The sequence below is a fragment of the Gopherus evgoodei genome, chromosome 3, assembly GCF_007399415.2.
Source record: "Gopherus evgoodei ecotype Sinaloan lineage chromosome 3, rGopEvg1_v1.p, whole genome shotgun sequence".
Lineage (NCBI taxonomy): Eukaryota > Metazoa > Chordata > Testudines > Testudinidae > Gopherus > Gopherus evgoodei.
This window is the reverse complement of record NC_044324.1, coordinates 97868529-97881916: the sequence shown is the minus strand read 5'-3', so window position 1 is coordinate 97881916 and position 13388 is coordinate 97868529. Positions and strand designations below refer to the sequence as shown.

Here is a 13388-nt window from a genome sequence, read left to right as displayed (position 1 = left end):
TAATCACTAAAGTTTTGTGAACAATCCTGACTCATGGTTTAAGTCAGTAAAATTCTATTATTTACCAAATGAGAGGTCAGTAATTCTGAGGCTTGCAATAATGTTAACCAATCTGATCACACATACGGATAAGTCTGATTGGCTGTACTGCATTCTGTGGAAGCAATTTTGTATTTTCTGGACTTTGGATATTTTCTCCACCATACACCTTTACAATTAAAGGAAAACCTGTCACACTTCTGTAATTCATTCTCATAATGGAAAGATTTTCAGATATTTTTGATAAAAACATTCACAGTGTATGTAACAATGCTTTTGTTTTGGTGAATATCAAGGTTTATTGTCCCTCAAGATAAATATTGACCTGAGCTTTAACTGGGTCAATATTAATCTCTCTGTTCAATAAATCCTGGTGTTCTCTTCTACATAAATCAATCCCTACTTAATATATAATATTACTGAGTAAAATTAATACATTAATTTCCTTTTGGAGATCTTCATAAGTGGCAAACAAGTCCAGGTTATTGGGGTTCTACAAAAAGGTTTCACATCATAATTAGTACATATTAACGTTAGGACATTGCTGTGTAGTGCATTAAATAAATGACTGTATTGCTAAGAGAGTTACAATAAGGTCTATTAAGTACTTATTTCAAGGCTTGGCAAAAGTGAACAACAATAAATACTTCAAGTAGCACCTCTAATCTTGTTTGCTTTCTTCTTAATTGGTTTTACAGCATTGTTTTGACATTTACCCTTGAATTAAAAAAAATTACTTGCAAAGAAGAAAATGGATGCTGTGCACTAATCCAGCCACCAATAAGATACTTGCATATTGATGCATCAGAGCACAAGATTTACAGTCTGTCTTCATGGCTGGTGAGGTCTGTTACTGGTATGAAGTAGCATGGATTTATAGCCTTGCACATATACTGAATTAAAGAACTCTGTACACATGCATGAGTTCTATTTAAGAATTCTGTTTGATATAAAAAGACTACATCCCCTCCTTAGGGTGAGATGAAGGATTCCTTCTCTGGAGTTAAGAAGGTATGTTATAATTCACCATTAGTGGCAAAAGCAGGGGTTTTATACAATTATATAGCTTTATTTTTATTTTATTGGTTTTTTTTTCGACTACAAGTGTTAGGATTGTTTGTATTTCACAATATCTCGTCGTATTAATTTTCTGTATAAAACATTTGTGTGTGTGTGTCACTGTAACTCAACTGCTGAGAAATAGGGCAGATTTACACAAGGCAGTAACTAAAGTAAATATCTGTCTCACCACACTAGTTAGCAAGAGGTCAAAAACGCAGTCTCCTTAGGCATTCCAGCACCTGTTTCACCACCCAGACACTAGACTTTATGATGAGTGGTTATTGAAAACCAATTTTATCAAAAAAAGGGTTCTTCCGGTCTCAAGAGATCAGCCACATATCCAGGTCAAAATATAATTCTGGTTTTACCTAATAATCATACTGCTGTCAATCCGTTAGCAACTAAAATCTAAAGATTTATTAATAAAGAAAAGAGGAGAGTTAAAATGGTTAATAGATCATATACATACAATAATGGCAGTGTTCTTATATGAGGTTTGAAGCACTGATGTTATAGACTGCTGGCTTGTAAAGTCTCTGGTAACTTCCCAATGATTGGAAGGTCCTCAGTCCTTAATTCAATCTGGTCCTTTTAGTTGTAAATCCACAGTACAGAGAATTAGAGCAGGAAAGAGGCAACAAGGGTCTTTTATATTGTCTGCCATGTACTTGGAATTCTACTGTCCCAAACAAAGCTCACAGCACAGTTTGTAGAAAATTACTGGTACAAGATGGACTCCAAAGTCATATGAGCATATCACATGCCCATTCATGGCTTGCTGAGTCACTGGGACAGCCATTGGTCCCTTGGAGGCTAAGGCGTCTGCAAGAATTGCTATCTGGGCAGAATGAGTTTCTTCTATGGATCATTGTGAGAGCTGTGTCTTTGATCGGCCATCAACTTGAATAGTCTATTCACAATGAGTAGGCTAGACTGGATATAAACTACCTTGTGGGTGTTACCCCAGGAACAAACACAATGGTGATACAGGTATACAGTCAAAATTCATAACTTTAGATATAAAAATGATACATGTATATAAATAGGATAATCATACTTAGCAAATCATAACTTTTCCGTTGACACTGTACATGATATATTTTGAACAAGATTTGTTGCAATTGTCTAACAGTGGCAATATCATTGATATAAATGGTCATATTTCAATCATATAGCATCACAGTATGACTGTGAGAGAGAGGCATATTCCATTAGTGAAATATGGGCAGTTTTCATATGTATTTCTCACAGTTATCATTACATTAGTCTATGAGGAAGAGGGGGTTAAGCTAAGATTATGAATATGCTTCATATAACTATGGTGAAGAGAGTCATATCAACACTTTGACAGATAGTTAGAAAGTACACAGATTTGTTTAAAATGTATTTGCATTCATTAAATTATAACTATTTTCTGTGGATGAAATTCCATAGCAGGTTCAAGTTATACGATTTAGGCACAACCCTGACCCACAGCGGGCAGCTACACTGGAGGGAGAATTCACTATTTATAATAAGAGCTCCACAAATAGAAGCTGTCCAAGGAGGGGAGAGGCTGTAAATTAGTATTTCTCCTGGCCAGCCTGCCCTCAAGCTTTCAGATGCATAGGTAGGTAGGATCCCATGAGAAACAAGTCTAGTGGGGGAAACAATTCAAGAGAGTTGGCAGTTTTTCAAAGAGACATTATTAAAGACACAAGAACAAACTATCCCACTGTGTAGGAAAGATAGGAAGTATGACAAGCAACCACCAAGGAGGTCTTCAATTATCTGAAACTGAAAAAAAGAGTCCTACAAAAAGTAGAAACTCAGTCAAATTACAAAGTATGACTACAAACAAATAAAGTAAGTATGTAAGGATAAAATTAGAAAGGCCAAGTCACAAGAATTGAATTACAAGAGACAAGAGACATAAAGGACAACAAGAAAACATTCTATTAGAAGAATTAGAAGAAATTAGAAGAAAAAGGAAGACCATGGACAGGGTAGGGGAACAATAACAGAAAATGTGGAAGTTGCAGAAGTGCTAAGTGACTTTTTTGTTTCAGTTTTCATCAGAAAAGCTGGCTGTGATTGGATATCTAACATAGTGAATGCCAGTGAAAATGTTGTAGGATCAGATGAAATACGTCCTAGAATACTCAAGGAGCTGACTGAGGAGGTATCAGGGCCAGTAGCGATTATCTTCTAATAGTCATGGAAGCCGAGAGAACTGGAAAATGGCAAATATAGTGCCCGTCTATAAAAAGGGAAATAAGGATAACCCAAGGAATTACAAACCAGTCATCTTAACTTCAATACCCTGAAATATAATGGAACAAATAATTATGCAATCAGTTTGCTGACACCCAGAAAATGACAGTCAGAATGGATTTGTCAAGAATAAATTGTGTCAAACCAACTTAATAGCTTTCTTTAACAGGGTAACAAGTCTTGTGGATGGGGGTAAGTGGTAGATGTGGTATATCATGGCTTTAGTAAGGCTGTTGATACTGTCTCGCGTGATCTTCTCATAAACAAACTATGAAAATACAACCTAGATGAAGCTACTATCAGGTGGATGCATAATTGCTTAGAAACCCATTCCCACAGAGTAGTTATCAGTGGTTCTCAGTCAGGCTGGAAGGGCATAACGAGTCGGGTCCCGCAGGGATCAGTTCTCAATCCAGTTCAATATCTTCATGAATGATTTAGATAATGGCATAGAGAGTACATTTACAAAGTTTGTGGATGATGACAAGTTGGGAGAGGTTGCAAGTGCTTTGGAGGATAGGATTAAAATTCAAAATGATCTGGACAAACTGGAGAAATGGTCTGAAGTAAATAGGATAAAATTTAATAAGGACAAATGCAAAGTACTCCACTTAGGAAGGAACAATCAACTGCACACATACAAAATGTAAAATGATTGCCTAGAAAGGAGTAGTGTGAAAAGGGATTTGAGAGTCATAGGGTCACAAGCTAAATATGAGTCAACAATATAATACTGTTAGGGTTACCAGGTGTCTGGTTTTTGACCAAAAGGCCTGGTTGAAAAGGGACCCTGGAGGCTTCAGTCAGCACCTCTGACCGGGCCACTAAAAGTCCAGTTGGTGGCACAGCAGGGCTAAGGCAGGCAGGCTACTTGCCTCCCCTGGCTCTGCAAGACTCCCAGAAGCGACTTGCATGCCTGGTTCCTAGGCATAGGGGTGCTCACAGGGGCTCTGCGCACTGCCCACACCCCAAGCACCAGCTCCACAGCTCCCATTGGCCGGGAACCGTGGCCACTGGGAGCTGTGGGGGCAGCACCTGTGGGTGCAGGCAGTGCGCAGAGCCCCTTGTCCTGTCCGCCTAGTAGCTGGACATGCTGACTGCTTCTGGGAGACGCCCTTTTTTAAGTTTTGTTCTATAGATTATATATCAATACATACATTTCTCCTAGAAAAATAACTGGTATTTTCCAACCAGTTTTAGTTTCATGATTTATTTGTATAATTCCAAAGGAAACAGTTTAAAATAACTCACAGAACTTTCTTGCATTAAGCTAGTGCATGAAAACCAGACAGTGAAACTGACTCAAACCTGACCATTAATAAACATAAAACTAAACAACATATTTTTCTTGTCCAAGCAGAGAGAAATGGGAAAAGGCCCTTTCCTTCCCCACCAATTCCAATCTCTTCTACACTTTCCCCCTGACAGTATGGCTCCATTGCAAGTGTGCTAGCAGGGGCATCCTTTTAGCCGGAGCCCCTGAAACACGTCTTTAAATAGGAGTTCTCCTGAGTGAAGGAAGGGTGTGTGTGTTCTATAGAGTGTGGAGATTGGATGAGTGATGCTTCATATCCCCACCCCCAACATAGCCACTACTCCCTCCTGTTGCCTCCTCCTGGGCAGATCTTGGACCCCAAAATACGTTCATCCAACTCCCTGTCCACATGTGCCTTTGTGAAGTTTAATATAATTCACCGCATGTTTAATTCCTTCATATACGTGCTCTATATTTTTTGTACTTCATCCAGCATGAAACATGAAAATAGATTAGTCAGCTTCAGTTTTGTTTCTAGTCAATTATTATTATTTATTTTTGTTGCAGTAGTTTTTAGATGCCAGGGCTCCAATTGTGCTTGGCACTGTGCGAACACAAAGATCTTGCCTAATGGCTCTTACGCACAAGCACAATTCTGCACTGCTTGTTGGACTGGAGAAACAGCTGGGAAATGTGTATGTGCACATACAATTATTTTCCGTGAAATTAAAATGAAGACTATAAGAAAGCATTTTTGTTACTATTAGGCTGTGTAAACATTTTGTTTTTGTGTGTGTAATGTACTTGTTACTAATCCTTTAATACATAGCGAACTTTGTCTGGATAGTAAAATCTCTCATCAGTAATGTTACAAAAAACAAGTACTACCCCATGGCTTAATCTCTTTATTATCTTGATGATATTTTTAGTCTGGTTTATTTGTTAACATGAGTGTAATTCAAGTGTTTGCAAAACATCTCTAAAAGGAAATAAAATCAAATAGTATTGATCTAATTTTGCACTCCAGCCTCTATCCCAGGAAACCAAATAATTTTTTGGGGGAGAGGAGAGGTGTGGGTGGAGGTGGGGGTGTCATATCACATAGTTTAGCCATAGCTGTTGACATCTTAATTCCATAAAAATATAGATTGACCTCAAATTGACTTTGAAACTTGCAAGCTTGCAGGAACAGTTATGTAACCAAAGCAACTACTACCTGTGAGAGCAAAACCCGTCAGCCTGGCAAATACCGTATAGTCAGAACCAACTGAATCATAAAGCGAAATCACTCCAGTTTTACACTGCAGTCACATTCCATGTACAAGTGGGCAGGGGCAATTTTGTCTTTTGGGTTTTAGATTCATGATAAGCAATCTAGCACTTCTGTTTTTTAGTTGGAGCCGGTGAGTTGATATCTTGGCAAAACAAGACATTGAAAAAATGATTCTCTCCAAGGGCCTAATTCAGCAACTATTAAAATCCATTGACTTAGAAGGAAGCTGGATAAGGGCTGTCATGGTATAAATCCCCACTCTGAACCTTAGCGTCCAAAAGATGGAGTACCAGCAAGAATCCCCCTAAGCTTAATTACCAGCTTAGATCTTGTAGAGCTGCCACGAACCAGGACTTGCAGTGCCTGGTACACTCTGATCCCCCAAAACCTTCTCAGAGGACCCCAAGACCCAGACCCCCTGGATCTTACACAAGGAAAGTAAACCCTTTCCCCTCACCGTTGCCTCTCCCAGGCTTTCCCTCCCTGGGTTACCCTGGAAGATCATTGTGATTCAAACTCCTTGAATCTAAAAACAGAGAGGAGTGCACCTCGCCCCCTCCTCTCTCCCCCTCCCCAAGAAGTAATCCAGATTCAAGCTCCGTGAATCTAAAACAAAGGGATTCCACCTTTCCCCCCTCCCTTCTCTCTTCCTGTCTCCCACCAATTCCCTGGTGAGTACAGACTCAATTCCCTTGAGCCTTAACAAGAGGAAAAAATCAATCAGGTCTTAAAAAGAAAAACTTTTAATAAAAAGAAAGAAAAAAAAGTAAAAGTTGTCCCTGTAATTTAGATGGTAAATGTTATAAGGTCTTTTAGCTTATAGACACAAGAGAGGAGCCTTCCCCCCAGCACAAATACACATTAAAATCCTTCCAGCAAAATACACACTTGCAAATAAAGAAAACAATCAAAAAGACTAAACCGCCTTTGGTACTTATACTCATTATTTGAACAGAAAATTAGAGAGCTTGTAGGTACGTCTGGTAACTCTCAGAACCCAGAGAGAACACGGACAAAGAAAGAACATACAAACAAAGACTTCCCTCCACCGAGATTTGAAAGTATCTTGTCTCCTGATTGGTCCTCTGGTCAGGTGTTCCAGGTTCACTGTTTGTAACCTTTTACAGGTAAAAGAGACATTAACCCTTAACTATCTGTTTATGACAAGGGCATATATTCTCAGTTAGCAAATCAATATAACATTTCCTGAAAGAAAAAATGCCAAAATGTAATTCACAATAAATCTATCAGAATTTACAGTTATAAGAATTACATAGCCTAAATGCCTTGGTTCTTCTATCAGTGTAAAAGATGGTACACTAGTTTTTGTATGTGAACATTATATACATAAACACTAATATATTTCAGCCAGAGTACATGTGATTTGGCAGCACTTTTATGGATCATATTGAAAGTAACTCAAATATTTCCTGTACACATACAAGATCACAATATTAAAGACTGTGTGACTTAACTGTACATTGCACTTCATTCTGTGATCCATCTCTTGTTTTTATTTATGGTTGATTTGTTGTAGATCAATCCTGATGTTTATATATAGGTAATGGGCACCATATAACAACCTAGGCAGATAGGTTAAAGTCTGCATGTGTACATTTTGGGCCAGAATCTCCAGTACAATCTGGCCCCTTTGTACCACTCAGGCAGCAAAAAGTCTCTGGAATCTGACCATAAGGGGCCATCAGAGAATTCCCATTGCAGAGAACAACTCCCCATTGGCATAAACCTGGAGCAGATGGTACTCTGCACTACCTGCCCTTCCCCACCTCCACCACAGAGACAGAAGAGCTTCACTACACAGGGTCCTGTGTCTCTTGGCTGCTCAAATAGATGCCAGGGTCATTGCAGAATCAGAGCCATAACTGTCTCATTGATGACTTTTCCCCTGCCCCTTTGTTGTGCTGGTGGGTGCTTGGTTCCAGGGGAGAACTTGCATATATTACTTGACCGAATTATCTTAATAAAGAAAAGATTGAGCGGTGCCTTGATTACAGTCTATAAGTGGGAACAAATATTTAATAATGGGCTCTTCAATCTAACACGATCCAATGGCTGGATGGAAATATGGCAAACATTTCTAACAGTGAGGGTAATTAACCATTGGAACAATTTACTAAGGGTCATGGTGGATTTTTAAATCAAGTTTGGATGATTTCCTAAAAGAACTGCTCAGGTAATTATTTTGGTGAAGTTCTATGGCCTGTATTATACAGGAGCAATATGTAGAATGTATGTTTGTAATGTGCACTAAAAATCAACAAAAAGATGTATTGCTCACTAGGGAGGGGAGGACGTGGTCCTTAAAAGGGAACCAGGTCTGAACTTTGACTTCACCCTTTCACTGATTAACAAAATGTTTGGAAGGTCGGAAGAAGTTAAATTATGAACCCCAGCTAGCTATCTCTTTTTACCTCCAGAAGCAAATCCTCTGTGGAGGGGGAGATGTGTGCATGCATTGTACCCATCTGCCTCCAGCAGGAAGTTTCCCCTCAATCTTTTATTTACAGGTTGGGCCAGTGCCTATTTCTTCACACCCAAATCTTGGGTCTTCAGGAGCATTGTGCTCTGTACACTGCAATCTTGCTTCTTCCAGGGGCAGCCAGATGGCTAACTCACCCCTTTCCAGTGAAACAGGACACAAACGTCTCTCAGTTGGACATTCAGATCACATGGGCTTAAACATCCGAAAAGTACTTGATGGCTTTCCTATACTGTAACTAACCCCCCGTCAGGGTGTGGCTGTGAGTGCTAGTGTATGCCAGTCCCCTCTAGATATCGGGTAGGATGTTCTGAGATGGTGAGCTCAGAGCCAGGTGCTGTAGGCACTCCAGGCACTGGGTTTTAGGGGATCTAGCCTGCACTGGGTTCCCATAAACACTCATTTTAAACAGGCAAGAAAGATTCCTTTACTAAGGCTGCCAGAGCTTGTCTCCCTGGGGAATTTTATACAGGTATAGCCTCCCCAGGTGGATACTCTTATTCCATTATAAAAGAGGCTTTTTTCTGTTTAGCTTAAGCCCCTTACCAAGTGGCATAAGCTAAATTGAAAAAGTTCCTCTTATACAGAAATAGGATTGTCCACCCAGGATGTTACATCTGTGTAACTATATCAATTTGAATTCACACCTTAAATTATACCAAAATATGTGGCCTCCATGGCTATGTCTACATTCACGGCATCATGTAGGTTACAGGCTCAACACTTGTAGCTAGACGCCACAGTGAAAAGCAGGCTGCATCCCACTTGTCACTGTGGTGTGTAGCTACTCATGGCAGTGAAAGGCTCTGGCAGCAGGAAGACAGCAGGACACTGCACTACTAAAAATAGCAGTGCAGGTGTGGCAGGGCTTGGCCTTGTAGACAGACATGTAGAGTATGTAACCTAGGCATTTGGGGCACTCTACCCGCCTAAACTGTACTTCACTGTCTATGCATGTATAGCCATGCTAGCTGGGCATGCAGTGTCTGTACTCCACACACTGCTGTAAGTGTAGACATATCCATAGTTGTGAGTTCTCCTACCTCAGAGTATTGTGAAATTTGAAAGTAGTGGGAGAGGTGGACACAATATTGGGGGGATTGGGTCCTACTGTTTTTGGGTGGGGAGCAAACTACCTTTTCTTCTCTCTCTAACAAGATAATAAAGGTGTGACTGGGGTCCCAGCTGTGATCACTCAATTAGGGTTAACTGCAAAGAATGGGGCAGACAATCCCCCAAAAGCTGGTGGATATTCCAATACTTCAGCCTGGTCTACACTGGGGTAGTGGGGTCGATCTAAATTACACAACTTCAGCTATGTGAATAAAGTAGCTGAAGTTGACATACTTATACCTACTCACCCCACTGTCTTCACTGCAGTGAGTCAACTGCTGCCGCTCCCCCCGTTGATTCCGCCTGCGCCTGTCATGGTGGTGGAGTACAGGAGTCGATGCGGGAGTGCTCGGGAGTCAATTTATCGCGGCTAGAATAGATGCAATAAATCGAACCCTGCCGGATCGATCGCTGCCCACCGATCCGGTGGGTAGTGTAGACATACACTTAGATTTAGCAAGTCAGCAAAAAATACCTTCTTTATTACCTTACTGGTTACTCAGAAGACCAAACAACTCAGTTCCCTTAAAAACAACAAAGCATCCTTGTGGCATCTTAGAGACTAACAAATTTATTTGGGCATAAGCTTTCATGGGCTACAGCCCACTTCATCAGATGCACGGACTGGAAAATACAGTAAGCAGGTATAAATATACAGCACATGAAAAGATGGGAGTTGCCTTACCAAGTGAGGGGTCAGTGCTAACGAGGCCAATTCAATTAGGGTGGATGTAGCCCATTCCCAACAGTTGACAAGAAGGGGTGAATATCAACAGAGGGAAAATTATTTTTTGTAGTGACCCAGTCACTCCCAGTCTTTATTCAGGCCTAATTTGATTATGTCAAGTTTGCAAATTAATTCAAGTTCTGCAGTTTCTGGCTGAAGTCTGTTTTTGAAGCTTTTTTGTTGAAGAATGGAGACTTTTAAGTCTGTTATTGAGTGTCCAGGGAAAGTGAAGTGCTCTCCTACTGGTTTTTGAATGTTACGATTCTTGATGTCTGATTTGTGTCCACTTATTCTTTTGCATAGAGGCTGTCCGGTTTGGCCAATGTACATGGCAGAGGGAATTGCAAAGAGTTCTTTCAGAAATAGTCCATAGGTTATAGGCCAAAGTTTATATTTCAGGGTGATCCAGTTAGAATTGGGATCTTAGTTATCCCCTGAATGAAACCTTAAGCACATCTGAGATGACAGAATCAGAATGCAAATGTCTTTTATACCATGTTCTAGCATTCACTTGACCATACAGTCCTGGGTAAATAATAGGTTTTTGATGTAACCTTTTGCTTTCTAAACACAACCAGTAATTAGTTACACAAATTAACATAGGACACTTTATCCATTAGGCAGTTTATTACAAACTTCAAAGAGACATATAGACAATGACATTGTTTTATCCAAGATTCATCTAAATGTTAATATTCCCTTTTGATTTGTGAATTAATAGTTATAGGGACAGACAGGAACTGTCTGTTTACATGCTAGCATCAAAGATAACACACAATTAGTATCACTTCTAACAATATAGGTTTGCATTTCAAAGTTCTAGCCTACTTAGCATGAATGGCCCTAATTACCATTCACATACCTTTCTAATATGTCTTTAAAGGTCACTTTGGATTAGTTAGCCTGCAAGCTGTTTAACCCTTTCTGGCCATGAGTTATATTTTGTATAAAATTTGCTGCAATTATATAGAAGTGGTAGCAATAATGCTTTGCATGATTATATTTTAATCAGACAATGTCACAAGAGGAATTAAAGAGCTGGCTTTGTTGAGGATAGTGGGGTGAAAGGGTAAAGCCTGTGTCAGGGCTCCCAACGTGTTTTAAAACTTTTGGATAAAAAATCCAAATGATCAAGTTGTTGCTTTAAAAAAAAATATGAAAGATAACAGCAAGGGAGCTAACATAGGGAATAATACATTAGTTACTGAAAAAGCACACAGACCATTCAGGTGGGTCCCTGCAGGAAGCCATTACAACAACAAAACTCTTCAAGTTACAATTCAATCTAGCAGACTTTAATCAAAAGCACTGTGAACCTTAGGATGCTTCTTCCATCATTGCTGTGATTAATGTATTTTCTTCTTTCAAGCAGTCAAGAAAATAAATAAAATATGCTTAAATGCTCTTGTCTGTAATGTGAGAAATATGCCCTGCCAGCTTCCTGCGGAACAAGAGAACCTTCCCTGTAGGGACCGAGCAATCATGGTGAACTAACCTCAAAAGGTGTCAAGATTTGTTTCAGTTTAGATCTGCATCTAAAAGTTTGGAATCCTACACATTTGCTTATTAGAGTCTGTCAAGGGTTTTCCCCCACTTTGAACTTTAACGTCCAAAAAGTGGGGACCTGCATGATCACTTTTAAGCTTAATTACCAGTTTAAATTTGGTACGCTGCCACCAGCCAAAAATATAGTGTTTGGCACACTTCCTGTTCCCCCAAAACCTTCCCTGGGGAACCCAAGACCCAAACTCCTTGGATCTGAACACAAGGAGAAATTAGCCTTCCCCTCCTCTTTTTCCCCCCAGACTTTCCCCTCCCTGGGTTACCCTGAGAGGCTACACTGATCCAAACTCTTTGGATCTTAAAACAAAGAGGAATTAACCTTCTCCCCCTCCTTTTCCCCCCACCAATACCTGGTGAGTTCAGACCCAATCCCCTTGGGTCTTAAAACAAGGAAAAAAAATCAATCAGGTTCTTAAAAAAGAAAGCTTTTAATTAAAGAAAGAAAAAGTAAAAATTATCTCTGTAAAATCAGGATGGAAAATGTTTACAGGGTACTCAGATTCATATAGCCTAGAGGGACTCCCTCCCCATCCTAGCCTGAGATTCAAAGTTACAGCAAACAGAGGTAAAAATCCTTCCAGCAAAAGGAAAAGCATTCACAAGTTGAAAGAAAACAAACATAAGACTAATCCGCCTTGCCTGGCTACTTACAAGTTTGAAACATGAAAGACTGATTCAGAAAGATTTGGAGGGTCTGGTTGTAGGTCTGGTCCCTTTTTTTCTCAAGAGCGTACAACGAACAAAACAAACAACACAAACAAAGACTTCCCTCCACCAAGATTTGAAAGTATCTTGTCCCCCCATTGGTCCTCTGGTCAGGTGTCAGCCAGGTTCCCTGACCTTCTTAACCCTTTACAGGTAAAAGAGACATTAACCCTTAACCATCTGTTTATGACAGAGTCAAACAATTCTGTAATACTAGCTTATCTGTCTCTACACAGTCAATAAGCATTAGCCATCCATGTCCATAGAATAGTGAAATACTTTGCTTTGTACATCACTGAAACATATGAACATAGATCACATAAAATTATTTATTCTGATTTTACTTAAAGTTCACGAGCCAAAATCATGTTCCTTGCCCTCCTCTACTGCCCTGCTATTTCATGTAGGAGGTTTGTTTCACACATTGCTGTAGTAACTGGCTACTTTGTCATATTCTGCTCACGTCACCCTCTCCTTGAGTCCTTGCATTGGTTTCCAATATCACTGTGCTTCAGATTCAAATGTCTCATTTTCAGGGCTCTAGGCAAAATCCTATCTCCACTGAAATCCACAGCAAACCTACCATTGTCTTCAATTGGACCCTGATTTCACCTTATCTTTACAGTGCTCTCTATGCCTGCATCTCATCTCCTAATACTTCCCCACATTCCCTACCAATACTGCCAACTTGACACATCTTGACAATCCTTTAGTCTCCTCCCATAAGCAATTTTAAGCCTTCTCTTCTGCTGTCCATATACCTGGAATGCTTTCATGGGTCTGTAAACTCTACGTTCAGTTAACCCACCAAAACTACAGCTTTTGCACCTGCAACCTCATCTTTCCTCTCAGACATTTCTCCTTTAATATAACATATTCATGATCATTAAAAAATGAC

General features: G+C 39.8%; 1 protein-coding gene across 1 annotated transcript in view; it reads left to right on the top strand.

Moving 5' to 3' along the window:
* The window catches only part of HS3ST5 (heparan sulfate-glucosamine 3-sulfotransferase 5), a 273078-nt gene that overhangs the window by 199449 nt on the left and 60241 nt on the right, over positions 1–13388 (top strand). The gene's annotated exons all lie outside the window — the stretch shown is intronic.